This window comes from Chlorocebus sabaeus, chromosome 8 (genome assembly GCF_047675955.1).
Source record: "Chlorocebus sabaeus isolate Y175 chromosome 8, mChlSab1.0.hap1, whole genome shotgun sequence".
Lineage (NCBI taxonomy): Eukaryota > Metazoa > Chordata > Mammalia > Primates > Cercopithecidae > Chlorocebus > Chlorocebus sabaeus.
Window position 1 is genome coordinate 54253288 of NC_132911.1, and position 25426 is coordinate 54278713.

The 25426-nt window shown below is 37.4% G+C and overlaps 1 protein-coding gene across 3 annotated transcripts in view; it reads left to right on the top strand.

Moving 5' to 3' along the window:
* Window positions 1-25426, top strand: part of SNTG1 (syntrophin gamma 1) — a 906932-nt gene that overhangs the window by 257570 nt on the left and 623936 nt on the right. For all 3 annotated transcript variants that reach the window (XM_008000591.3, XM_073018076.1, XM_073018075.1), the window contains one exon: window positions 3927-4001. The gene's annotated coding sequence lies outside the window, so the exon portion shown is untranslated. The remainder of the gene's footprint in view (window positions 1-3926; window positions 4002-25426) is intronic.

Below are 25426 nucleotides of genomic sequence, written 5' to 3' on the forward strand. Positions count from 1 at the left end.
CTCAAATACAGAACAAAATGGAGTCTCTTATGTCTACTTCTTTCTATATAGACACAGTAACAGTCTGATCTCTCTTTCTTTTCCCCACATTAAGAAACTTTTAAGATTTTAATTAGTTATAATTTCTAGGAAGTTGCAAAGAAACATACAGAGAGATGCTGTGTACCCTTCACTCAGCTTCACCCAAATTTAACATCTTGCCTAACTGCAGTACCTGATTATGAAAAGCAGGAAACTGACCTTGGTACAACCCACAGAGTTATTTGGTTACACGTGCACTCGTTTGTGTGTATATGTCATTTTATCATATGTATATTTCTGTGAAACTCCCATCACAACTAAGATATTTAATTTATTAAATAATATGCCAGGCAGAGTGATTGTTTCACATTTTTATATAGATGAGGAGTGTTTTAAAACATTTATTTTCTTTCTGACACTTTTCCATCTTTGTCACTTACAATTGAATTTGTTTTCGTCAGTGATACTTGTATTTGAGGGTTTTCAATGAACAATAATTTCATTGAATAATTACAGTGAATAATAATTTATTTCACAAAAAGACGTCATAGGGCACACAGTATGAATTTATCAATATTAAAAGACACTTTGAATAACTGACATCAATAATGTATTTTTAAAACTCACATGTATACTCTTATGTTTTACACTTAAATTTTCCAGTTAAATTCCTAAGTCAAAAATGAAGTTCGACTTCTGCCTCTGAGAAAACTGGAGTAGAAGCAGTTTTGCTTCTTCCTCCCGCTTAAATGCAACTTAATATCTTGGACATCACATAGAGAAAAACATATAAAGACCTAGAAAGGGAGAGAGAAGACGGCCCACTCTTAGGGAGCTCAGAACTGGGAAGGACAGGGTGTGGCAAGAGCCCCTGGTATTTCTTATTTGCCTCATATATTCCGGTTTGATAGAAACTTAAAATCTCTCCTTTCTTCTAGTTCCTTGTTAAGTAATACATTGATTAACCTACCATTTTTAGATTTTTATTTACTTCATTAGCTGTAGTGAACTCTTCTTTGGACTGTCTGTGTTTTGGTTTGAGGTTTTTATTTGATTTCTTCATTTCCCTCATGGTGTTACATTAAAGCCTCTGCAGAGGTCCCAATTAGGAGCTGAGTTTTGTGGCTTGCACTTGTAATCCCAGCTACTTGGGCGGTTGAGGCAAGAGGATCACTGGAGCCAAGGAGTTAGAGGCTGCAGTGAGTTACGCACTGAGTGTTGCACCCACTGCACTCCAGTCTGGGTGACAGAGTGAGACCCCATCTGTAAAAAAATAATAATGAAGTGAAAATAAATGGGTAATCGTGGAATTGAGGGTGGTAAATATGTAAACAGAAGAACCATCTAGCTAGACTCATCGAGCTTCCTTTCCCTCTTTGCTCTTCATATTTGCACCTGGGGCTGTAAGAGTGGTACTTTGAACATTGTATTCTAGTTCTAATGTCTGCTCACCTCTGTGGCTATAGAGACCAGGAGTAGACCAGCCTCAGTGAGGATAGCATGTTGTTCTTTAACTAATGTTCCTACTTTCACACCTCAATATTGGTCCTGTGGTACAAGGTTACATTTATTTTTTAATTCAAGAGGCTTAATGTATATTTATTATTTCATAGATAAAATCCATCAAATACATCTATATAAAATAATAAATAAATGGAGAAAAACAGATTAGTCTAAAATTATTTCACATAAAATAACTAAGGAAACAACCTGTGAAAGCACTTAATGATATGATAATTATTCCAGTGCAATTAACGTTATTTTGACACAATATCTAATTCTGAACTCCTTATCATATAAATTTAAAAAAATATGGAATCACATGCATGACATGTGGGGATACAGTAATAACAGAGTGAGGCATAAGACTTAACTCGTGTATTGGTTATCTATTGTTGCATAAAAACATGTAACAAACTTAGTCATTTAAAACAGTACTCCTTTGTTTCCTCATGGTTTCCATAGTTAGAAGTGCAGGCACGACATATGCAGATTGATTCTATGCACAGTCTCACAAGGCTACAATTATAGTGTCATTCAGGCTGTGTTCGCATCTGGAACTCTGCGGTTCTACCAAACTTGCTTAGGTTTGTGGCAGAATCCGGTTCTTTGCATTTCTAGGACCGAGGTCCCCACATTCTTGCTGCGTGCTGGCCAAGGGCTGCTCCAGGTTCCTAGTGGCCGCCTCCTGGAGGACTTGGGTATGCAACCATCTCCACAGGGCAGCTTCCCTCTTCCAAAAGCATGGGAGAATCTGTCCCAGCTTGAACCTCTGATACTTTGTAGGAGCTCCCACCTGATCAAGTCTGGCCACCCAGTATAATATCCTTCAAACTGATTAACTCAAAATTGACTGATTTGGCAGATGACAGCCACATAATCCCTCCACTTTTGTCATCTGATAGAATCTCATCACAGGAGTGAAATCCACAACTGCCACAAGTCCAGTCCGCAGCCAAGGAGCATTTTAGGGGTAAGAATCTGGGGGCCATCTGTATTAGTCAGGGTTTTCTAGAGAGACAGGACTAATAGGAAATATATATGTATATTACATATATATATAATGGGAGTTTATTAAGTAGTATTAACTCACACAATCACAGTGACCCACAATAGGCTGCCTGCCAACTGAGGAGCAAGAAAAGCAGTTTGAGTCCCGAAGCTGAAGAATCTGGAGTCGGATGCTCAAGGGCAGGAAGCATCTGGCACAGGAGAAAGAGGTAGACTGGGAGACTAAGCCGGTCTAGTCTTTTCTTGGTGTTCTTCCTGCTTCATATCTTGGCAACACTGGCAGCTGATTAGATTGTGCCCACCCAGATTAAGGGTGAGTCTGCCTTTCCCAGCCCACTGACTCAAATGTTAATCTCCTTTGGCAGCACTCTCAGACACACTCAGGTTCAATACTTTGCATCCTTCAATCCAATCAAGTTGATACTGAGTGTTAACCATCACACCATCCAAGAATTATTCCTAGCACATCTCACAAGCTTTACTCTAGTTAAGGGTTCTCAGCTTAGCTATGTTTCAGATTTTGAGGGAGCTTCTTTAAAATGCATATTTATAGGCCTCTGATTCAGATTCAAAATTGAATCTGATTCAGATTCAGAATTGAACCCTCTCTCCTCAGTTATAAATATATTATTATTTTCAATAAGCTATAGAAGCAACACTTATGCAGCCAGCTTCATCACCCTGGGACTTCTGATAACCACTTCTCTATTAAATATAGACATCTCATCTGCATTTCATTTATTAAAGTACAGTATTTTCAAAACTACAGTTGAGTTCATGAGGGGCCAAGTAACATAAATGGGATCATTAAAAACTAAATGACAAAGGCAGAAGCATCTCTCTAGCCTCTGGAATTAGCAATCTGTTGTTCAAGCCTTCAATGTTTTAAGGGATCACCCTGCCCCTCCCCACAATAAAACTGAGTTAATAGCTAAGTTTCATAAAAAAGTTATCACTTCGTGGCATTAAATCAATAGACTATTCCTCATGATGAAGGCTTTTACATATTATCACTAATTTAAACTTGGAGTCTCATTCTAAATTTGGATCCAAGTGCTACCTACTGGCAGATGAAATTTTGGGCAGATTGCCAAATATCCTCTGGTACTCCTTTTGAAGTCAATTTCCCCAAAGTGTGTTCTACAGAACTTAATCTTGTGACATTAGTCATTTGGAAAATATTACGTCGCTTCCTCTCTTGATAATTTACAGGGATTTGAGCTATTCCTAGAAATTGACAAGAAAGTGTGGAAAATTGTGTATGATTTGAGTGTAAATAGCAGGCTTGTCTTCCTCATGGGGAAAGTAGATACGTTTCAGTGTGTAGATTTCATCACTTCTATTTTTGAATGCTCATAGGACTTATATATATTTTTTTTAATTTCTGCATCTAGACTGCTCTCCAGAATGTTGAGATTGCCCAAGAAGTGACCCCAGCGAAAGAAAAATATTGCTCTACCTGAATTCAAGTAAGACCATTACTTTGCAGTAATGTATCATGCGTAAATTAGTGGAAAAAAATCAACCGTATTTGTCTACACTTCTAGGAGACAATTGTTTTCTTTGATATTAATCTTTCTGAAGCCTCTTTCTCTGTTCTTGAAAATTGGCATAGAAAACAAAACCTCTTGTTATGGAAGGAGTAGAAATATTCAGAAATATCTCAACGTTTAATTGCAGTTACACAGCATTTAGATGTGTCTTTCCATAATATTTATTTAAACAGCTATGTTGATTTGTGTTGTTTCTTTAATAAATACTATTTATAGGAATGAGAAAAATAATTGACTTTTTCTAAAACACCCTTTATTAGGTGAAGGGTCAGTGTCTCCTCATGAAGATGGTAACTGGAGTTACACATTTCAGTGAGGTGTGATTTCCTAAGAAGTAGACACTTAACAAGCAGGGGGCAGGGGGCGGTGCTTGGCAGACTGACTATGGACTGTTACGTTCTCTTTTGTTTGTTCGGAGGAATGAGTGAATGAGGTGAAATTAGTACAATGAATCAAATTCCTTCAGGAAGGGAGTGTGAGTCAGCATGTATGATGCAGGTGGATCAATGACCTTGTAGTAGAATAAGTGTTACTTTAGGAAGGAATCATACACTATTTGTTGGAAGGACGTGAACCTGGCTAGAAAAGGTTAGGATTGAAGTCACTAAATCTGTTTTTATAATAAGCTGTCACAGCATTTTTGACAGCTTATGTCCTGGCAGTCCAAGGACTTATAGTATGGTTTTAGTAAGAATCATCAAACTCACTGATATCTGTTAAGTTTCAATGAGTGCCAGTACTGAAAAGTATATTGTGTGCATATTTATGTATTCAATTATACTTAAATGTAGTATAGAAGTGGCGAGAATCTTTGAGTGTATCATGTGTTATAAAAACCATGAAATTTTATAACTATGTAGCCACGCAGATTGTCTATTATAAGAGATTTCTAGGCTGGGTTTTCAAGGACTATGGCAAGTTCAGAGGCACTGGGGATTAGGCAATTAGGCCTCAAAGTTGTCCTGTTTGCTACCTATTCTGTTAGACGTGGAAGCCACATTGTGCTGTTTCTTGCTGTGGAATGTACATGGGAATGGGTTGCTCATAGATTGATTTCCCTCACCCAATCTGACCCTAAAATTATTCAGGTAGATTTTTAAACAATTATCTTCTTAAAAAATTTTACTTTAAGTTCTGTGATACATGTACAGAACATGCAGTTTTGTTCCGTAGGTATACATGTACCATGGTGGTTTGCTGCACCCATCAACCCATCATCTAGCTTTTAAGCCCCGCATGCAGTAGGTATTTGTCTTAATGCTCTCCATCCCCTTGGCCCCAACCCCAACTCCCAACAGGCCCTGGTGTGTGATGTTCCCCTCCCTGTGTCCACGTGTTCTTGTTATTGAGCTCTCACACGTGAGAACATGTGGTGTTTGGTTTTCTGTTCTTGTGTTAGTTTGCTGAGAATGATGGCTTCCAGCTTCATCCATGTCCCTGCAAAGGGCATGAACTCATTCTTTTTTTATGCCTGCACAGTATTCCATGATGTATATGTACCACATTTTCTTTATGCAATCTATCACTAATGGATGTTTTGGTTGGTTCCAAGTCTTTGCTATTGTGAATAGTGCTGCAATACACATATGTGTGCATGTGTCTCTACAGTAGAATGATTTGTAATCCTTTGGGGATACACCCAGTAATGGGATTGTTGGGTCAAATGGTATTTCTGGTTCTAGATCCTTGAGGAATCACCACACTGTCTTCCACAATGGTTGAAATAATCTACACTCCCACCAACAGTGTAAAAGCATTAAACAATTATCTTTAAATTAAACAGTGTATTTTCATCAGTCATGTAAACTCAGAAATTTCCAAAGCACATTTTCTACAAAGCAAAAAGAACCCTTTCTAATGCATTATACATGCCATTATATATCCAAAGTTTTCAAGTTATTTTTCATTGCTAGACCTTTTTTCGTAGTTAAATATGTGCTTCACATAAAACCTTATAGGGGAGTCCAACAGACTGGGGAACAGAAGCATTTTAATGGAAGCAGCAGTGAGTGATCTAGAACCTGGCTGCTCTGTCACTGCCTTCATTTCTTCTAAATCCATTCCCATTCCCCAAACCTCCAGACTAGATGAATATTAATATTTCTTTGAGTCCTGTGATTCCCTGGTTTTTCAATTCTTAATTTGGAAGCACTTGTGGAAGAATCAATTGAAGGGCACAGAGAGCAAAGGATGGAAGCTGAAACTTCCAGAATTATTCTGGGCTAGCCATCAGTGGCCAAGCTGTTGCTGTGCAAGAGGGGATCATTTATTCCCTTCTTAGAATTTCCAAGTGTCAGGGGCCGCTCTGCATGCTTTCACACCACTGCTGTGCAAAGATTTCAAAGTATCATGCACAGCAAATCCTGAATAAAGCCCAATAAGGGTACAGGTTATACATGAAGAAATGGAGAAAGGCAGTAGTAAGGAAAATAATGGAAATTCACTTGAGGGCGGCTATTCCCATTCTCAAACTAGCTTCTTCTGACAATCCTGAAAAGTGTTAATATTTTGTTATTTTTCAAAAATATGGCTGGATAAATTTCAAGCCATCCTCTTTCTTCTTAAATATATCTCTTTGCCTCTTCATGTTTAATTCATGCTCATATTTGCCCACATTTAAAGCTAGGCTGACTTCACATTGGAGTTGAAAATAGCCCCAGGAGCATAAGGAACCCTGAGAGCCTGAGTGTCCTCAAGTGTCACAGCTGGGTCCCTGCCTCTTTGTGCTCGCTGCCCTTTCTACCTGGCTAGAGGCAGCCCCAGGCTTTCTGGGTATTTTAAAATTACTGTAACAAGATTATTATAATAAAAATACTTAATATTTGAATACATAGAATTTTTTTTTTTTTTTTTTTTTTTTTTTTTTTTTTTTTTTTTTTGCTATTGCTGCTTTTGTGTGCTTTGGGGATGTCTGAGGCCTCTGCCCTTGTACTTCAATTGGTCCTTCTGCGGTGGCCTGCCCCTCTTTGTGTCACAAGTTGCAGCTGCTGACAGGACGCAACTTCTATTGGCCCATGTGCCGCCAGAATCATTGTTCAAGTTCTTAGTATTCTTAGGCAAGTTTGTGATTGAAGAATCATTGGCTTCACTCGGAAATCATCTCTATTTCTAGTGTTGTCTGTCACAGATAAAATGACACCATGATCAAATGCAAGCAAGCTTAGCATTCAGCCCAGTACTGACTTCATACCCTGGAAAACTTTCTGAATTCATTCTGACTGGGACCCACTGCCCATTTCTCTTGTTTCCTGGATCTGACTGCAAAAGCTTCATATAGGGAAGGCAGGTAAAGTCCCCAGCCAGTGCACTAATAGCAGTGAGGTTCCCCCAGACTGGAAAAAAACCACACTGACTTGCATTTGTTTGCTTGTTTTATGTTTCCAGGAAAGTTATATGAGAGGGAAGAAACTGTAGTTTCTCCTTGTGATCTCAGGATTAACTGTTGTACCACAATGTATAAGGTCCAAATGAACATTTCAGAAAAATTGATCAACTGAAGGGAACATTTCCGTAGCTCCATTTTGTGCATTTCAAAGACTCTCTTAGTTGAGGAAAGTCTAGTTACACTTAAAAATATTCCCTTTTATTGTTAGTATTGTCTTCCCTAGTGGTATGAGGGGACTTCTGGAAGTTCTCAAGTTCTCAGAATTGCTTTTCCTCATGGGCAGACTAATCTAGGTTGCTTTAGTTTGGTGATTCCATCTCTCCCTGTTCAGTCAAGAGAAGGTGGGACCATGGTGTGCAGGGAAAGGCCATTGGCATCCTCTCAGGACTAAAAGTGTAGGCCTGTATTTGTGTCTGTCTGTGAAGTAGAGTCACAGGAAAATCTTTAGGTCACCATCAGACACATTTGGTAATACAAGGAAAAACAAACAAGTCTCAAAAATTATTCTCATAAATCTTGTTGTGTTAAATGCTGCTTATACTATAAAAGCTGCAGAACAGAGTTGCAGAAGCTCTGGAGCATGACAGCTGAAATGGTGGAGAAAGGCACTGTCTTCCTGTGAGTGTGGGACCCTCTTGTTCATATGACTTTCCACATCTGCTCAGTCCTGCCTTCTTTCCAAATTTCAGGAGTTTTCCTTGCCTTCAGGCTGGAATACCCCTAGTGATGGTTCTCACTACCCCATGGTTACCATGTGTCAGCTGCAGTCAGTGCCTCATTCCTGAACTTGCCTGCTTGCCTCCCTCTGTCCTGGATGCAAAAGCCAATCTTCACTTCAGCCTGAACTATTCCCATGGAGGAGCTGTCACAGCTGTGCAGTGTCTGCCCCAACCCTGCAGGACACACAGAGACCTTGGTTTGCTCAGAGAGGTTGGTTACATCCAGCAAAAAGCTCAGGGGCAAATGTTAAGAGGCAAACATTGACAAGTGAAACAGGAGTGGGCTGGCTTCATGGAAACAAAAACTTACTTAGCCTTATAGGTCCCCTGCATATACAGCCCCACACTTAGTTGAATGCTCTGACCTCTTTAACACATGTTTGTTTTAATTTGCATACAGTCATATGAGTGCTTTGTGTTGTAGTGCTCTATGGGTCTTGACAAATGCATAATATCATGGAACCATCATTACAGTGTCACACAGAGGAGTTTCACCACCCAAAAATATTCCCTGTGCTTCTCTTATTTAACTTACCTCATTCCTGAACCCCTGTAAACCACTGATCTTTTCACTGTCTCTACCGTTTTGCCCTTTCCCAATTGTCACATAATTGGAATCCTACAGTAGATAGCCTGTTTCCTTCACTTAACAATATGCATTTTAGATTCATCTATGTCTCCTGGTGGTTTGATAGGTGATTTGTTTCCTAATAATATGCCATTCTGTGGTATACCCCGATTTATTTATTCATTCATCTTCTGAAGGCAGTTAGAAATAAAGCTGCAACAAAAATATTCCGACCTTACATAAGCTTTCAAATCAATGGGTAATGCTTAGTAGCATAACTGTTGCATCAGGTGGTAAGCTCTATAAGGAACGGCAAAGTTGTCTTCCAACGTGGCAGAATCATTTGGCATTCTCTTTTTCGCCACTGCTGTCTTCTCCTTCCTCTACCTCTTCCTCTTTCCATTCCTCATTTTCTTCTTCCGGTCTCTTCCTCCTTTTTTTTTTTTTTTTTTTTTTTTTCCTGTTGCTTTCTGTCTCTCTCCACACACACACACACACACACACACACACACGGATACTTTACAAAATTGTGGGAGGTTACCTAACACGTTAGTTTTGAAATTGGGAAAGGCCATTTTAGACAATACAAATGAATACAAATGAATTATAAAGAGAAGATACAATATGAAGTCTCTTCCTCAGGTCTCAGTATTAATTAGTCAATATCTTCCTCTATTTATCTGCAAAATTCAAACTTATAGGTTTCCATGTCTTTCTTCTTGAACTTCCAGGTGTCCATGAATTCTATAACCACCAGCTCTATCAGCCTTCTTATGCATGTTCTGTTCGTTATTTTCGTTCTTTATCGTATCAAAATATGTAATTGCCTCATCCTATAATCTCACCTTTCTCTCTGATGTTATCTCTGTGTGACACTCTGCCAAAAAGACACACTTTCTGTTACTAAAACATTTCCTATTTTGATGTAGTCACACTTGCTTAATTTTGCTTTTGCTGCCTGAGCTTTCAGTGTCATATTTAAAACAAAATATTGCTAAGATCAATATCAAGAAGATTTTTGCCATGTTTTCTTCTACAAATTTTACTGCTTCAGATCTCATGTTTAAATCATCAATTTATTTTGAGTTGATTTTTTTGTATTATATAAGAGTTAAGTTTCATTCTTTTGAGTACTAATTTCCAATTATCCTAATGCTATTGTATCTTCTTCATGGCCTTGCCAAAATTAGTTGACCATGTATGCTTGGGCTGATGTTTGGGCTCTCTACTTTGTTCTATTGGTCTATGTGTCTGTTTTTATGCCAGTACCATATTGTTCTTTTTAATGTAGCTTTGTCATGTAATTTGAAATCAGGAAATATGATGCCCCAAACTCTGTTTTCAGTTTTCAAGATCACATTGGTTATTTGAGTCTTTCATGGTTCCATATAACTTTAGAATGTTTTTTCTGTTCCTGTGAAAAATGTCATTGAAATTTTGACTGAGATTGCATTCAGTCTGTATATGGCTTTAGGCAGTATTTGACATTTTAAAAATATTAAAACTTTCAATCCATAAACATTAGTTATTAAACTAAAAAACATTTGCACAGCAGAGGAAATAATCAACACAATAAAAAGGTAATCTATGGACTCGGAGAGAATATTTGCAAGCTATATATCTGATAAGAAGTTAATATGCAAAATACATAAGGAATTCCCACAACTTGAAAGGAAAAATGTAATCTAATTTAAAATGGGCAAAATATATGAATAGACATTTTTCCAAGAAAGACATGGAAATAACCATACATATGCAAAGGCATTAAACACCACTAATTATCAGGAAAATGCAAATAAAAATCACAGTAAGATATCACTTTACTTCTGTTAAGATGGCTATAATAAAAATGACAAGATGTGAGAGGTGTCAGCAAGGGTGTGGAGGGAAGGAAACCCTTGTCCACTGCTGCTGGGAATGTAAATTGGAACAGTTGTTGTGAAAAACTGCATGGAGTTTTCTCAAAAAATTAAAAATAGAACTACTGTATGATCCAGCTGTCCTACCGTTGGTTATGTACCCATAGAAGGTGAAATCAGCATCTTGTAGAAATACCTGAATTTCCCTTTTCATTGTAGTATTATTCACAATAGCCAAGATTTGAAAACAACCCTAACTGTTCATAGATGGATGAATGGATAAATAAATTATAGTATATGTACATAATATAATACTATTCAGTCTTAATAAAGGACATACTGACATTTGCAACAACATTGTTGAGCCTGGAAGGTATTACACTAAGTGAAATAAGCCATAAACAGAAAGACAGATACTGTATTACCTGACTTATATGTGGGATCTTAAGTCAAATACGTACAAACAAAGAGTGGAATGGTGGTTACTTGGGAGGAGAGGGCATAGAAATAAAGAGATGCGAATCAAAGAGTACAAACTTGAAGTTACAGAGGATGAATTAGTCTAGAGATCTATGGTACAGCATGAGGACTCTAGTTCATAATACTGTTCTGTATACTGGAAATTTCTGGAGAGAGTAGACTTTAGGTGTGCTTACCATACATACACAAAAGAAAGTAATAAAATGTCTTGGAACTAGATAGAAGTAATATTTGCACAATGTTGTGAATTTACTAAATGCCCCTGAGTTATATACTTTAAATAATCAATTTTATTCTATGTGAATTTTACCTCAATGAAAAGAAATGCAAAGAAACATGGGAGAAAACAGACTCCCTATTATACAAAACCCAAACATAAATCCTACCACATTCAACACATTTTTTTTAGGTGGCCCATCCTAAGTATTCATTTTCTATGTTGCTATATAATAGCATTTTAGACTATTTTTGTTTGTGTTTCCCAGCAGATTGTGAACTCTTTGTTTTTGTTTGCTTGTTTTATTTTGTTTTGTTTTGAAATAGAGTTTTGCTCTTGTTGCCCAGGCTTAAGTGCAATGGCACGAGCTCGGTTTACTGCAACCTCTGCCTTCCAGGTTCAAGCAATTCTCCTGCCTCAGCCTCCTGAGTAGCAGGGATAACAGATACATGCCACCATGCCTGGCTAAATTTTTTTTTGTATTTTTAGTAGAGACAGTGTTTCACCATGTTGGCCAGTCTGGTCTCGAACTCCTGGCCTCAGGTGATCAGCCTGTTTTGGCCTCCGAAAGTGCTGGGATTACAGGCATGAGCCACCATGCCCTGCCTGTGAACTCTTGAAGAGAAGTCTTGCATTACTCCATTGCCAAGAGTACTTCTCCCTGCTAGTCACTTCACTCAGTCCTGTCTGAACTGTGCTCTCCAGGCTAGCACTGTTGGTGGTGATTGCTCTGGACCTCACTTTTAGTTGACTTAATCTGACTCTTGTCCTATTCTTTTACACATGCCCCATCCTTAAAACTCATTTCTGTGTGCCTTGTGTGTCTCAGATCCTGCATCTGGATATTTGGACTTGATCTTTGTTTTTATTTTCCTAATGGATTTTATCATAAACTTGACTGTAGTTTTATTAATTGCTTTAATATAATTTCAGGCTTCTTGCCTTTCCAAAAACTACTTCTCCAAAAAGAGCCATTTGGCTGGCATGTACTTCAGTCCTACCTCCATGAATAGGTGGGGAAGGGGAGTCAGTAGAGTTTTTCAGGTGCTGTTTCTGGGCTATACATTCTCATTTTATAAATTTAATGGGTGTAACTGGTACTTATAATATTTGTGTTTTCAACAAGTTATTTTGAGTATTTAAGGAAGAAAATAACAGTAGTACAATGGATAATGTGAAAATGTTTAAGGGATTTCATTTTTATTTTTAACTGTGTAATTGCTAGTACACATAGAAAAATGATGAGAAAATGAAGCAAAATGTAATCTGTTACATTTCTCAGTGATGGATAGCAACATGCACAAAGTTATATGCTTTTGAAATGTGATATTATCTTTTATTTTTTAAAATGTTCAATTTGGGCCTTGCTACGTATTATTTCCTAATATGTGGAAAAAAGAAGAAGGAAAGCTATTGATTTTCCTCCAGTATGAAGGAAAATCAGTAGTGCAAGAAGGGTCAATTGAACAAGCGAAGAAACTTCCCTTGAAAGAAATGTCGTGACAGAATACAAGAATTGTTATGCTATTTAAAAACCAAACCAGATTTTCAAAATTATTCTACACTTGTGTGTTACAGTATATAATGTATGAATTCAATGGAGCAAGTGGTGATATCATAATAAGAATATAGTATTATTTTCTAAAGGAAGATCAATATGAAGATCTATTTTAGAAAAGTGTCATTTGCAGCATGAGAACCCCAGTCTAAATGCCTATGAGTTGGCAAGGCAAAGAATAATGCATATATAATAATGACAACAGTCAATTTTATGCCTTTTTAAAAATGAGAATGCACCTACCATATAGATACAGTAGGTTCTTTTATTGCCAGTTGCACTTCTCCAAAGTTAGATGGTGAGATAATGGCAGATCAACAACTATCTCTTCAGGTTTTTGTCAACTAATCCAAAAATTTTTTATGATATGATTTTAAACCATTTTTATATTTCAGGGTGTAAACACTATAAGAAATAAATCCTTAGTTGAGTAACATGTAATTAATAAGTTGAAAGATATAAATATGTACAAGATGCATGTTACTAAATAAAATATATTTTATGTTTATGAGTACAGATATCCCAATATATTAGTTATAAAAGTAGCCCTATTTCTAACAGGAAGCATTTTTTCGAGAAAAAGTGTGCTTTGGCACGTGTGTGTGTGTACACCAGACAACTCTTAAAAGCTACTTCAGATTCTCTTAATTTCATCTTTTTGGTCACTTCTCCCAGCTTCAGCCAATACTGCAGTGGTCAAGTTTCTGGAGTTTGAAACAAATTTATGCAAACACAAGTGACCAGCTCTTCATCTTAAACCTGCATCCCATATCACTCCTCGTTTTTCTTTTGCCTGGAAATTTCCTATTGAGGTGATGCACCCACAAATGCTATGGAATTAATTGTCCATGAGGCAAATCTCTGACAACCTGGAGACTAGAGCCAATAGATGTATTATTCTCCCCCTTATCCTCAGAGACACCATCCCAAGATGATGTCACTGATGCCTCATACCAAGTGGTGGCCAACTTTACATTACATTTTCTCATGGTTTGCCCTAACCAACTGTAATGCCTAATCTGACCCATTCTGTCACCTTGCTCCTCCTTGCTTTTCCTGATCTCCACTTCCTCATAAACCACTGCTCCTTTGCCAGGCATTTCATCAGATTGCATTGCTTATTTGCATACTGATGACATCAACCTGGTCACTCTTGCTCATTTACTCAGCGTTTTAGTATTTGACTAACAGTGTTTCTCTGCACTATTTCTGTAAGTCTTACGCTTCAGCATTCACACAGAAGATTAATTCCATACCCTGGCTTTCAGTGCTATGCTGCTTCCCTCTCAGCTATTTGTGCATTTGTCTGCAGGTGCCCATTCCCTAAACTGTATGATTGCCTATGACTGTACAGTCTCCAGAGTCTCCATTTTATAACTCTATATCCCATTTTTTCAGCCCACTTACCATAGTTATGCTATTCCAGACTAAGCTGAAGACTCCCAGTCCTCAATCCTTTACCTTCAAGTGCCCATAGCATGTTATTCCTTAATTCCATCCTTAAACAACTTAGATTCCATGATACATCAGTATAATCACTATTTAGAGACTCCCCAACGTTTTTGCCTTTCTCTCCTTCTTACAACATGTCTGAAAAATCTTAACCATAATTCAACTAAATTTCTATCTGCTTCCCCAAGTAGCAAAATATGACTCAGAGAAAACATACAACTATGCTGATGAGTTCACCTTCAACTTGTGACCCCCAAACCTCAGCTCAGTCATGACTCTTGCTTATGAGTCATCATTTGTCTGAATTTGCTGTTTATATCTTTTTTCTCTCCAAACTTTCAGCAAATGTCCTTTATTACTGTATTTAATAAGCTTGGCTTTACTTTACTACTATAGCAGCATTAAGAACAAAATTATTTATCTATTAAGAAAATCTACCAAACTAGCTGCATTTATTCCCATAACCCTTCTTACTATGAAGAAATGTATATGCTCCCATCTTAGCCAAAAATCCTTCACTTTTACATTGGACTCCATTTTTTTCCCACCTGCTTAAGGACTCTGCTCCTGAAATTACATCTTACTTATTCAAGTATCAACAGTTTGTCTCTCTCTGCTCTATTTGTCCATTTCCATTAGAATACAAATATGGTTACATATTTTTCTTCCTTTTTTTTCTTTTTTTTAGATGGGGCCTCACTCTGTCACCCAGGCTGGACTGCAGTGGTGCGATCTCGACTCACTGCAACCTCTGCCTCCCAGGTTGAACCGATTCTCCTGCCTCAGCCTCCTGAGGAACTGGGATTACAGGTGGTACACACCACCATGCCCAGCTAATTTTTGTATTTTTAGTAGAGACGAGGTTTCACCATGGTGGTCAGGCTGGTCTCCAACTCCTGACCTCATGATCTGCCCGCCTCGGCCTCCCAAAGTGCTGGGAGTACAGGCGTGAGTCACCATGCCCAACCTACATCTTAAAATTAAAAATAAAATCCCTCCTTTAATTCCACTTATTTCGGTAGCTTCAGCCTGAAATGTCTGTTCCCTGCAATCTCAATCTTTTCTACGTAGTTGTAATTACGGCATGTTTTCAAATCTTCACATTTTAGTCACCTTTGAAACTATTACAAATAGGTTTTAACTCAGCATTCCACTGAAACAGTTCTTAGCAAACTGGCCAAGGGAAATTTAATATGTTTCCCAGTGAGTTTACTTCTGACTTGAAATGTCTCTTCTTCACGCCTCATTCGTGGGATGTCATTCAGATTCCTTTTAAATGGTTAAACAATATATATTAGAGCCCTAAATGTAAAAACATAAGGATTGGTATATTTTTGAGGAAAAAAAAAAAATAAAATGTCCTTAGTTGAGTATTAAATATCCTTTTTGTGGTACTTAAGTATTATTGACTTTGTAAATGACAATTATTTATTACTGTGAAGATTCTCAATGTTTTCATAATATAAAATTATGATTGTTCTTTTTTAACAAAACAAAGAAAAATTTGAGTTTCTTCTTATTCAAGGTTACACTTTCTGACATTGATTCCTCTGAAGATGACAAATGCCTTCATAAGGTAACAGAGTTTTATAATATGCTTAGAAAATAGAATCAGATTGATATGGTTTGTGTCTGTGTCCTCACCCAAATAGCTCCTTGAATTGTAATCCCCACATGTCAAGGGCAGGACCAGGTGAAGATAATTGAATCAAGGGGGCATTTTTTCCCCCATTCTGTTCTCATGATAATGACTCAGTCTCTTGAGATCTGATGGTCTTATAAGCATCTGGCATATCCCCTGCTGGCACGCATTCTCTTTCCTGCCCCCTGTGAAGAGGTACCTTCTGCCATGATTGTAAGTTTCCTGAGGTTTCGCCAGCCTTGTGGAACTGTGAGTCAATTAAACTCCTTTTCTTTATAACTTATCCAGTCTCAGACAGTTACTTATAGCAGTAAGTGTGAGAATGGACTAATACACATGTTGTGTTAAAAATAGTCCAAAGAAATATTGCTTAGGTCAAAACCTGATGCTATCATTTACTAGCTGTGACTCATTTGACAGTTTCTTAAACTCTCTGAGTAAGTTCCCACATAGACCATAATGCTATGATGAGCATAAATGTATATGTGAAAAGTGCTTAATGTCATGTTTGTCAGATAATATAAGCAAATAATATACGTTAATTGGTTAATAAAAATCACACTTTTGCGACTTTAAAGTTCACTAATCATTGTGGAAAACATTCTTTTTTTTTTTCTTTTTCCTCATCAAACTTTTATCTGTTGATTTATATTTCTACGAATTCATGGTTTTCTATATTTTACCATGGAAGGTACCACAGTACTATTTTTTATTTTATTTCGTTTATTTATTTATTTTACTTTAACTTCCAAGATACATGTGCCAACAGTGTAAAAAAGGTTCCTATTTCTCCACAGCCTCAATAACATATATTGTTTCTTGATTTTTTAATAATCACCCTTCTGACTGATGTGAGATGGTATCTCACTATGGTTTTGATTTGTATGTCTCTAATGATCAGTGATAATGAGCTTTTTTTCATATGTTTATTGGCCACGTAAATGGCCAATGCTTTTTTGAGAAGCATCTGTTCATATCCTTTTACCACTTTTTGAGGGGGTTGTTTTGTTTTGTTTTGTTTGTAAATTTGTTTAAGTTCCTTGTAGATTGTGGATATTATCCCTTTGTCAGATGGGTAGATTGCAAACATTTTCTGCAGTTCTGTAGGTTGCCTGTTTACTTTGATGCTGGTTTCTTTTGCTGTGAAGAAGCTCTTTAGTTTAATTAGGTCCCATTTGTCAATTTTGGCTTTTATTGCAATTACTTTTGGCATTTTTGTCTTGAAGTCTATGCCCATGCCTATTTCCTGAATGGTACTGCCTACGTTTTCTTCTAAGGTTTTTATGGTTTGGGTTTTACATTTAAGTCTTTAATCCATCTTGAATTAATTTTGTATAAGGTATGAGGAAGGGGTCCAGTTTCAGCCCAAAGTAATTTATAGATTCAATGCTATTTCCATCAAACTGCCATTGGTATTCTTCACAGAATTAGAAAAAACTATTTTAAATTTCATATGGAACCAAAAAAAGCTCATATAGCCAAGACAATCCTAAGCCAAAAGAACAAAGCTGGAGGCACCCTGCTACCTGACTTCAAAGTCTGCTACAAGGCTACAGCAACCAAAACAGCAAGGTACTGGTGCCAAAATAGACATATAGACCAATGGAACAGAACAGAGACCTCAGAAATAACACCACACATCTACAACAATCTGGTCTTCAACAAAGCTGACAAAAACGAGCAATGGGGAAAGGATTCCCTGTTTAAGAAATGGTGCTAGAAAAGCTGACTAGCCATATGCAGAAAGCTGAAACTGGAAAATGTTACACTTATATTTTTGTTTTAGTTTTACCATATCTTTGTTAAATAGATTATAATCTTGGGCCTACTTTATAGCTTATAGGATTAAAAAAATAAGAAATATCAAACGTACAAAGCCATACATATATAAACTCTGGGTGCTATTGTTTTAGAGTTTTCATGAGCATAAACCAATTGTCACATTTCATTTGCTCTGAGATGAGGTCCATGGTCAGAAACAATGCTAAGTATAATGCCATGATATTTGAAAGGGCATTTTATAAGTTCATGGATGGTAATTTTGCAAAATCTCTGTAATCAGGTAAAGCAAATCAATACCTGTAGTGAGTAAGTATTCCACTAAGAACAAAACTCTGCCCTTCCATGACGGAAGTGGCCCAGTGAAAACAACCAGGCAGCTGGCTGATCACCCAGGAAATGTTTCAGTGTTAGCAGGGGCTGTATCCAAATCAGTCCAGGTGAGTGGTGGTCAGTGTTTTTCAGCATATACGTATTCTGCATCACTGTCACCTTAGCCACTTTGTCACCAGCTGATACTTGGATATGATAGTAATGGCTGGGGAAAGAGACTAGCTGCCATCAACAGAACAGGGCATTCTATTTTCATCATTAAAGTATTGGTCTACTGAAACCACTTGTTGACAATCATTCACAAAGGACACCAATATCTTTATATTCTATGACCATTCAGTGAGGTCTACCCACATGCTCCTTCCCTAGATCTCCTTGTCACCAATATTCCAATCACGTTTCTTCAAATACAGCCAAGCTATTGGCTTCAGCTCATGAATCATTATAGTCCCCCATCTTTGGCTCTCTCTCCTCCCAGGCAAAATGAACAACCAGGTGCATTCATCCACGTTCTGTCCACTGGGAAGATTTTCCTTTGCAATTGTCATCAGGAAGACCCTGTAGGTGTGGGGCTACAGCATTGCAGCTGCCCATCTCAGATGGTACCTGCATATCATGCAGATCCATTCATAAACTAAGCAAGAGTTTTTTCACCCTTAGATCATCATAGGGTACTCTAGTGAGGCCTTAAGTGCAAGCTGAGAGAGAAAAAGCAGTGTAGCAGGAGTAGGAGCCATACACATTTGGGACACCTATTCATGTAACTTACCTGTGCCTTCAAGGTGTACCTGAGTCCAATCTGGTAAATACCACTTCCATTTGATAATGGAGTACTGTGGTGCACACCTAACTGTGACTTTTGGGGGCAAACAATACACAGTTCACAGTGAACTATCTATTAAGTCCCTGTAGTAGACCAAAATCTGTGTCTCAAAAGCAGAGTAGACATTCACCAAGGATAGTCAGGCCTTGAGCCCAAATCCTAAAGGCCTGCACTGTGACTCACCTGTAGCATCCCTCTCTGCCACTGACACTTCAAGTTTCCTGAGGTCTACTCCATCATGAAACCCGAGAGGCAGAGCAGACTGCATAGCAGCCTGGATCTGTTCAGAGCCCTTTTGTGTTCTGGATGTCACCCAGCATTAACAACTTTTGAGCCACTTGGTAAATGGGCCAGAGAAGCATACCCTAACAAGGTACACGCTTCCTCCATAATCCATGGAGGCCTCGCAGGAATAGCACAAAGGTAGAAAAACAGCAACTTAACCCTTACCTAGGAAAGGATATTTTGACAATCTCCAGGCCACTGGGCCTTGGAAATTTTGAAAGACACATAATTAAGCCATCAGAGATATTATGAATTTAAGGATGAAATTCATGGAATGGAAATACAGTACATTTTATTTTTATTCTATGTAATTTTTTATGTTTTTTGAGTAGTCTTAGATATCATAGAGCAGTGGTTCTCAAAAGTGAGCATACAATGGAATCACCTGGATATCTTGTTAAAACTCAGATTGCTAGGCCCTAACACCAGAGTTTCTGATTCAGTAGATGTGGGATAGGAAGGAGCCTATGGTTTGCAATTCTGAGTTCCCAGGTGATGCTCATGCAGGGACCACATTGTGCAAACCACTAGATGGAGAAAGAAGTGGAGGATTTATGGTAGAAAGCAAGTTATAAGTTGACTGTAATATCATTTATCACTGATAACTCTCTGTTTTGTTTCTGAATTTGTTCTGTGAGTAAAGGGTTATGACTCTGTGTAAAAGGGAAGTTAACAACATTCAAACTCCGGGTACCAAGTCTGCTGTAAGACCACACAGACCTCTGCATCAAGCCTCCTTGTATCTAGGCGCTGCATGGCATTTACATAGCAGAAGAGAACATTTAATACATTTCAGAAGAGATAAACAATTTAGGATAAATATTTAATATTTTAGGCATGAAATATAGTGTTTTCAAAAAATTACAAAAATGGAGATGATTTTCACTTGATTTCAGTAGCACATCTAATAATTTAACTTTTTTGAATCCTAATTCTAAATTCCAATCTAAGTTAAATTCTGATTAAGTTAATTCTTCTCTAGAACACATTTGAGTGAAGATTATTTTGTGAACAATGGGAAGACAATTGCTTGTGTTATAGACATTCCGTATTTTCTGTTTGAATGTTAATTACTCATAAGAGTCATTTGGTAGCTTTCATTCATTTGTTAATCCATTAAACAAGTATGTACTGAATACCTGCTATATACTAGGTTCTGTACTAAGCACTGGAATTCAAAGATGAATACGGTGTAATTCAGCCTTTAAGGAGCTCACAGTTTAATGTTTCGTAACTGAGTCTTCCAAGAGGAAGGCCAGCATTCTGTTTGATTCTTTCTAGAACGATATTATATTTCATAGACTATGATGTTCGTGCAAAATGCAGCTGTTAACCATATTTTTACAGTCATTACCTCCCTGGCTTGAGAACAGTCAGAACAAAAGGTGATAACATTTATATTCCATGTTTTCTGCTTTTAAGATTATAATTCAGATTTATTTTCACTCAATGTGTCCAATTTAAGTCTATTGTTGATAACATTGATAACATCAGTAAGGTTATGGCTTTGCAATCATTTTGAAATGAATAGCTCCAGTTGATTTAAATGATTTCTCTTTGAGAATAAAAGTAATGAATAGGTCATAACTAATTAGCATGCCATAAATCACACTGGTGTTCTTTTCTACTTGAAAACCTGAGAAAGGTATAGTAACAGAAAACACTCTTTATTTTTCTTTAAATGTTTGTCACTGCCTTTTAGAGGTAAATTATTTCAATAAAGCTTCTTGCACACACTTGCAGAACCTTTGAAAGCCATTTTACTACTTCCTGTTGATAAACACAGCAAGATGCTCTGCATATCACAGAAGTGACATGCTTGGTCATTTGGGGGTGGATAGTGGAACTGGTTCCCTGTGAGGAAGCAGCCACCTGTTCACTGTTTCAGTAGGTGAAGCAAAACAACTAGAGCATATGAAGGAACAAGGTGGAATGACAAGACAATAAGACTAAATTGGGCTTAGATAGAATGGTGCAATTATGCTACAAACAGCCTGCCTTGCATTGCTATAAATTATGCTGGGTTGTATTTTCTGGATAAACACTTTGCTATTTTTTCTTTCACTGGTCTTCTTTTTACATTTTACCATTCAGAATTCTCAATTTTCATCAGTCTTGCCATATATCATAATTACGCAGTCTTCTGAAAGCTCCAAAGTTTATGAGACTTTTATGTCAAATATACTAGGCTAGGCTTTTGTTTCTTTGTTCTTTATATTATGCTGTGGTGTTTCTGGGATAAAAGCCTCTCCAACCTCACTATAAGCATTACACAGAGCCATTTGGTAATGGTAATAAAACTAAGATTTTTTTGTAACAGATTTTTTATTCTTTTTTCAGTTTATCAGAAGCAATAATGAAGGGCAAAAGGAGAACAATGGTTGGTAAATCACTGCTAATTTTAAACATTGGGTTATCAGCATAAGATGATCTAATATGCCAGGTGAATCAGTAGTGTTCCATTGATTCACAAGAGCACTACTGTACATAGCTCGGCAAATCATTTACCTCACTTTCTTTGGTTAATCAGCTGAAATTTATGTTGAGAAATCATCATCTAATATAAAATTATGAGGGGAAACTTTTTTTTAAAAATTAAATTTTAAATTCTATTATACATATGCAGAACATGCAGGTTTGTTACATAGGTATCCATGTGCCATGCCGGTTTGCTGAACCTGTCAACCCGTCATCTAGGTTTTAAGCCCTGCATGTATTAGGTTTTTGTCCTAATGCTCTACCTCTCCTTGCTCCTCACGCCCCGACAGGCTCCGGTGTGTGTTGTTCCCCTCCCTTGTCCATGTGAGGAACGTGTTCTTGAGATGAGACTGGTGATACCAATCACCATTGAATATTTGTCCTCTCAGTATATTGTCTCAGTTAACCTATTTATGATGGGACAATAAAAGGGAGAATTTCATGATCGAGAACTCAAAAGTAAATGGAATAAAAACAAAGATAAATAGCTGGGGCCTAATTAAACTAAAGAGCTTTTGCACAGCAAAAGAGAATTTCCAAATGTCACCGTATTGTCTTTACCTTTCCATGTTTACTGGATTTCATGGAGTCAGAGAAGCCACAGAGAAGGTTTCAGTGTGGCCTGATTTATTGAGAGCCCTGGAGTCCCCAGTGGGCATCTCACCCTGAGTGCAGTGCAAGAAAGCCAAATCTCCAAAAAGCTTTTGTTGTTTTGTTGTTTGTTTTGTTGTATCTCATTAAAAAAGAACAAAACCAGAAGCAGCTTGGTATTATCAAATTCTACTGGCCTGGGATGTTGGATTCTCTGGCTCAACAACTCATCTGCTTTTTAGGTTTGAGAAATTTACTTGTTTTCTTTGGTCTTTACTTTTTTCATCTGTGAAATAAGGAAGTTAGGCCCATTTTGTTGTTACACTCTCATGTAACGTTTCCCTGATCATTACTGATGTTGAACATTTTTTTTTCATATGTTTGTTGGCCATTTGTATATCTTACTTTAAGAATTGTCTATTCATGTCCTTAGCCCACACTTTGATTGGATTGTTTGTTTTTTTCTTACTGATTTGTTTGACTTTGTTGTAGATTGTGGATGTTAGTCCTTTGTCAGACGTATAGATTGTGATGATTTTTCTCCCACTCTGTGGGTTATCTGTCTATTCTGCTGACTGTTCCTTTTGCTGCACAAAAGCTCTTTAGTTTAAATAGGTCCCAACTATTTATCTTTGTTTTTATTGCATTTGCTTTTGGATTCTTGGTCATGAAATCTTTGCCTAAGCCAATGTCTAGAAGGATTTTGCCAATGTTACTTTCTATAATTTTTATAGTTCCAGGTCTTAGGTTTAAGTCCTTAATCCATCTTGAGTTGATTTTTGTATAAAGTGAGGGATGAGGATCCAGTTTCCTTCTCCTACATGTGGCTAGCCAATTATCCCAGCACCATTTGTTGAAAAGGGTGTCCTTTCCCTGTTTTATGTTTTTGTTTGCTTTGTCGAAGATCAGTTGACTGTAAGTATTTGGGTTTATTTCTGGATTCTCTATTCTGTTTCATTAGTCTGTGTGCCTTTTTTTATACCAGTGCCATGCTGTTTGGGTGACCATGGCCTTGTAGTTTAGTTTGAAATCAGGTAGTGTGATGCCTCCAGATTTGTTCTTGTTGCTTAGTCTTGCTTTGGCTGTGTGGGCTCATTTTTTGGATCCATATGAATTTTAGAATTATTTTTTCTACTTCTGTGTAGAATAATGGTGTTATTTTGATGGGGATTGCATTAAATTTGTAAATTACTTTTGGCAGTATGGTCATTTTCACAGTATTTTTTCTACCTATCCATGAGCATGGGATGTGTTTCCATTTGTGTCATCTATGATTTATTTCAGCAGTGTTTTGTAGTTTTACTTGTAGAGGTCTTTTGGCTCCTTAGGTATATACCCAAGCTGTTTTTTGTTTTTCGTTTTTTTACTTTTGCAGCTATTGTAAAAGGGGTTGAGTTCTTGATTTGATTCTCCACTTGGTCGCTGTTAGTATATAGAAGAGCTACTGATTTGTGTACATTAATCTTGTATCTAGAAACTTTGCTGAATGCTTTTATCAGTTCTAGGAGCTTTCTGGAGGAGTCCTTAGGGTTTTCAAGGTAAACGATCATATCATCATCAAACAGTGACAGTTTGACTTCCTCTTTGCCAATGTGGATGCCCTTTACTCTTTCTCTTGTCTGATTGCTCTGGCTAGGATTTCTAGTACTTTGTTGAAGAGGAGTAGTGAGAGTATACATTCTTGTCTTCTTCCAGTTCTCAGAGGGAATGTTTTCAACATTTCCCCATTCAGTATTATGTTGGCTGTGGGTGTGTGCTAAATGGCTTTCATTACCTTAAGGTATATCCCTTTTATGCTGATTTTGCTGAGAGTTTTAATCATAAAGAGATGCTGGATTTTGTCAAATGCTTTTTCTGCATCTATTGAGATGATCATGTGATTTTTGTTTTTAATTCTGTTTATGTGGTGTACCACACTTATTGATTTGTGTATATTAAACCATCCCTGCATCTCTGGTACGAAAACCACTTGATCATAGTGGGCCATCTTTTTGATATGTTGTTGGATTCGGTTAGCTAGTATTTTGTTAAGGATATTAGCATCTATATTCATCAAGGATATCAGTCTACAGTTTTCTTTTTGGTTATGTCCTTTCCTGGTTTTGGTATTAGGGTGCTGCTGGCTCCATAAGTTGAATTAGGGAGTGTTCCTTCTTTCTCTATCTTGTGGAATACTGTTCAAAAAGATTAGTACCAATTCTTATTTGAATGTCTGGTAGAATTCTGCTGTGAATCCATCTGGTCCTAGACATACATGTTTTGCTGGTAATTTTTAAATTACCATTTCAATCTCTCTGCTTGTTATTGGTCTGTTCAGGGTATCTAATTCTTCCTGATTAAACTAGGAGGGTATATTTTTACAGGAATTTACTCATCTGTTCTAGGTTTTCTAGTTAATGTGTGTATAGGTGTTTATAGTAGCCTTGAATGATCTTTTGTATTCCAGTGGTGTCAGTTGTAATATCTCCTGTTTCATTTCTCAGTGAGGTTATTTGGATTTTTTGTCTTCTTTTCTTGGTTAGTCTTGCTAATGGTCTATCAATTTTATTTATCTTTTCAAAGAACCAGCTTTTTGGTTCATTTATTTTTTGTACTTTTTTTGGTTTCAATTTCATTTAGTTCTGCTCTGATCTTGGTAATTTCCTTTCTTCTGCTGGGTTTGGGTTTGGATTATTCTTGTTTCTCTATTTCCTTGAGATGTGACCTTAGAATGTCAGTTTGTGCTCTTCCAGTTTTTTGATGTAGGCACTTAGGATTATGAACTTTCCTTTTGGCACTGCCTTTGCTTCAGCCCAGAGGTTTTGATAGATTGTGTCATTATTGTCATTCAGTTTGAAGAATTTTTTTATTTCACTCTTGATTTCGTTTTTGACCCAGAAGATGACGCTTTCCAGAAAGCATCAACTGCAGTAGTGTACAAAGGGACAGGTGGTGGGTGGGGCCCTAGAACTCCCAAGATTATATGCCCTTTGTCTTCCGCTACCAGGATGGATAGGGAAGGACTATCAGGTGGGGACAGGGCTAGGCATCACTGAGATCAGACACTCCTTGGGCGGGTTTTGCTGTGGCTGCTGTGGGGGATGCAAGTGAGGTTCCCAGGTCACTGGAGTTGTATACCTGGCGGATTATGGCTGCCTCTGCTAAGTCATGCAGGTTGTCAGGGAAGTGGGGG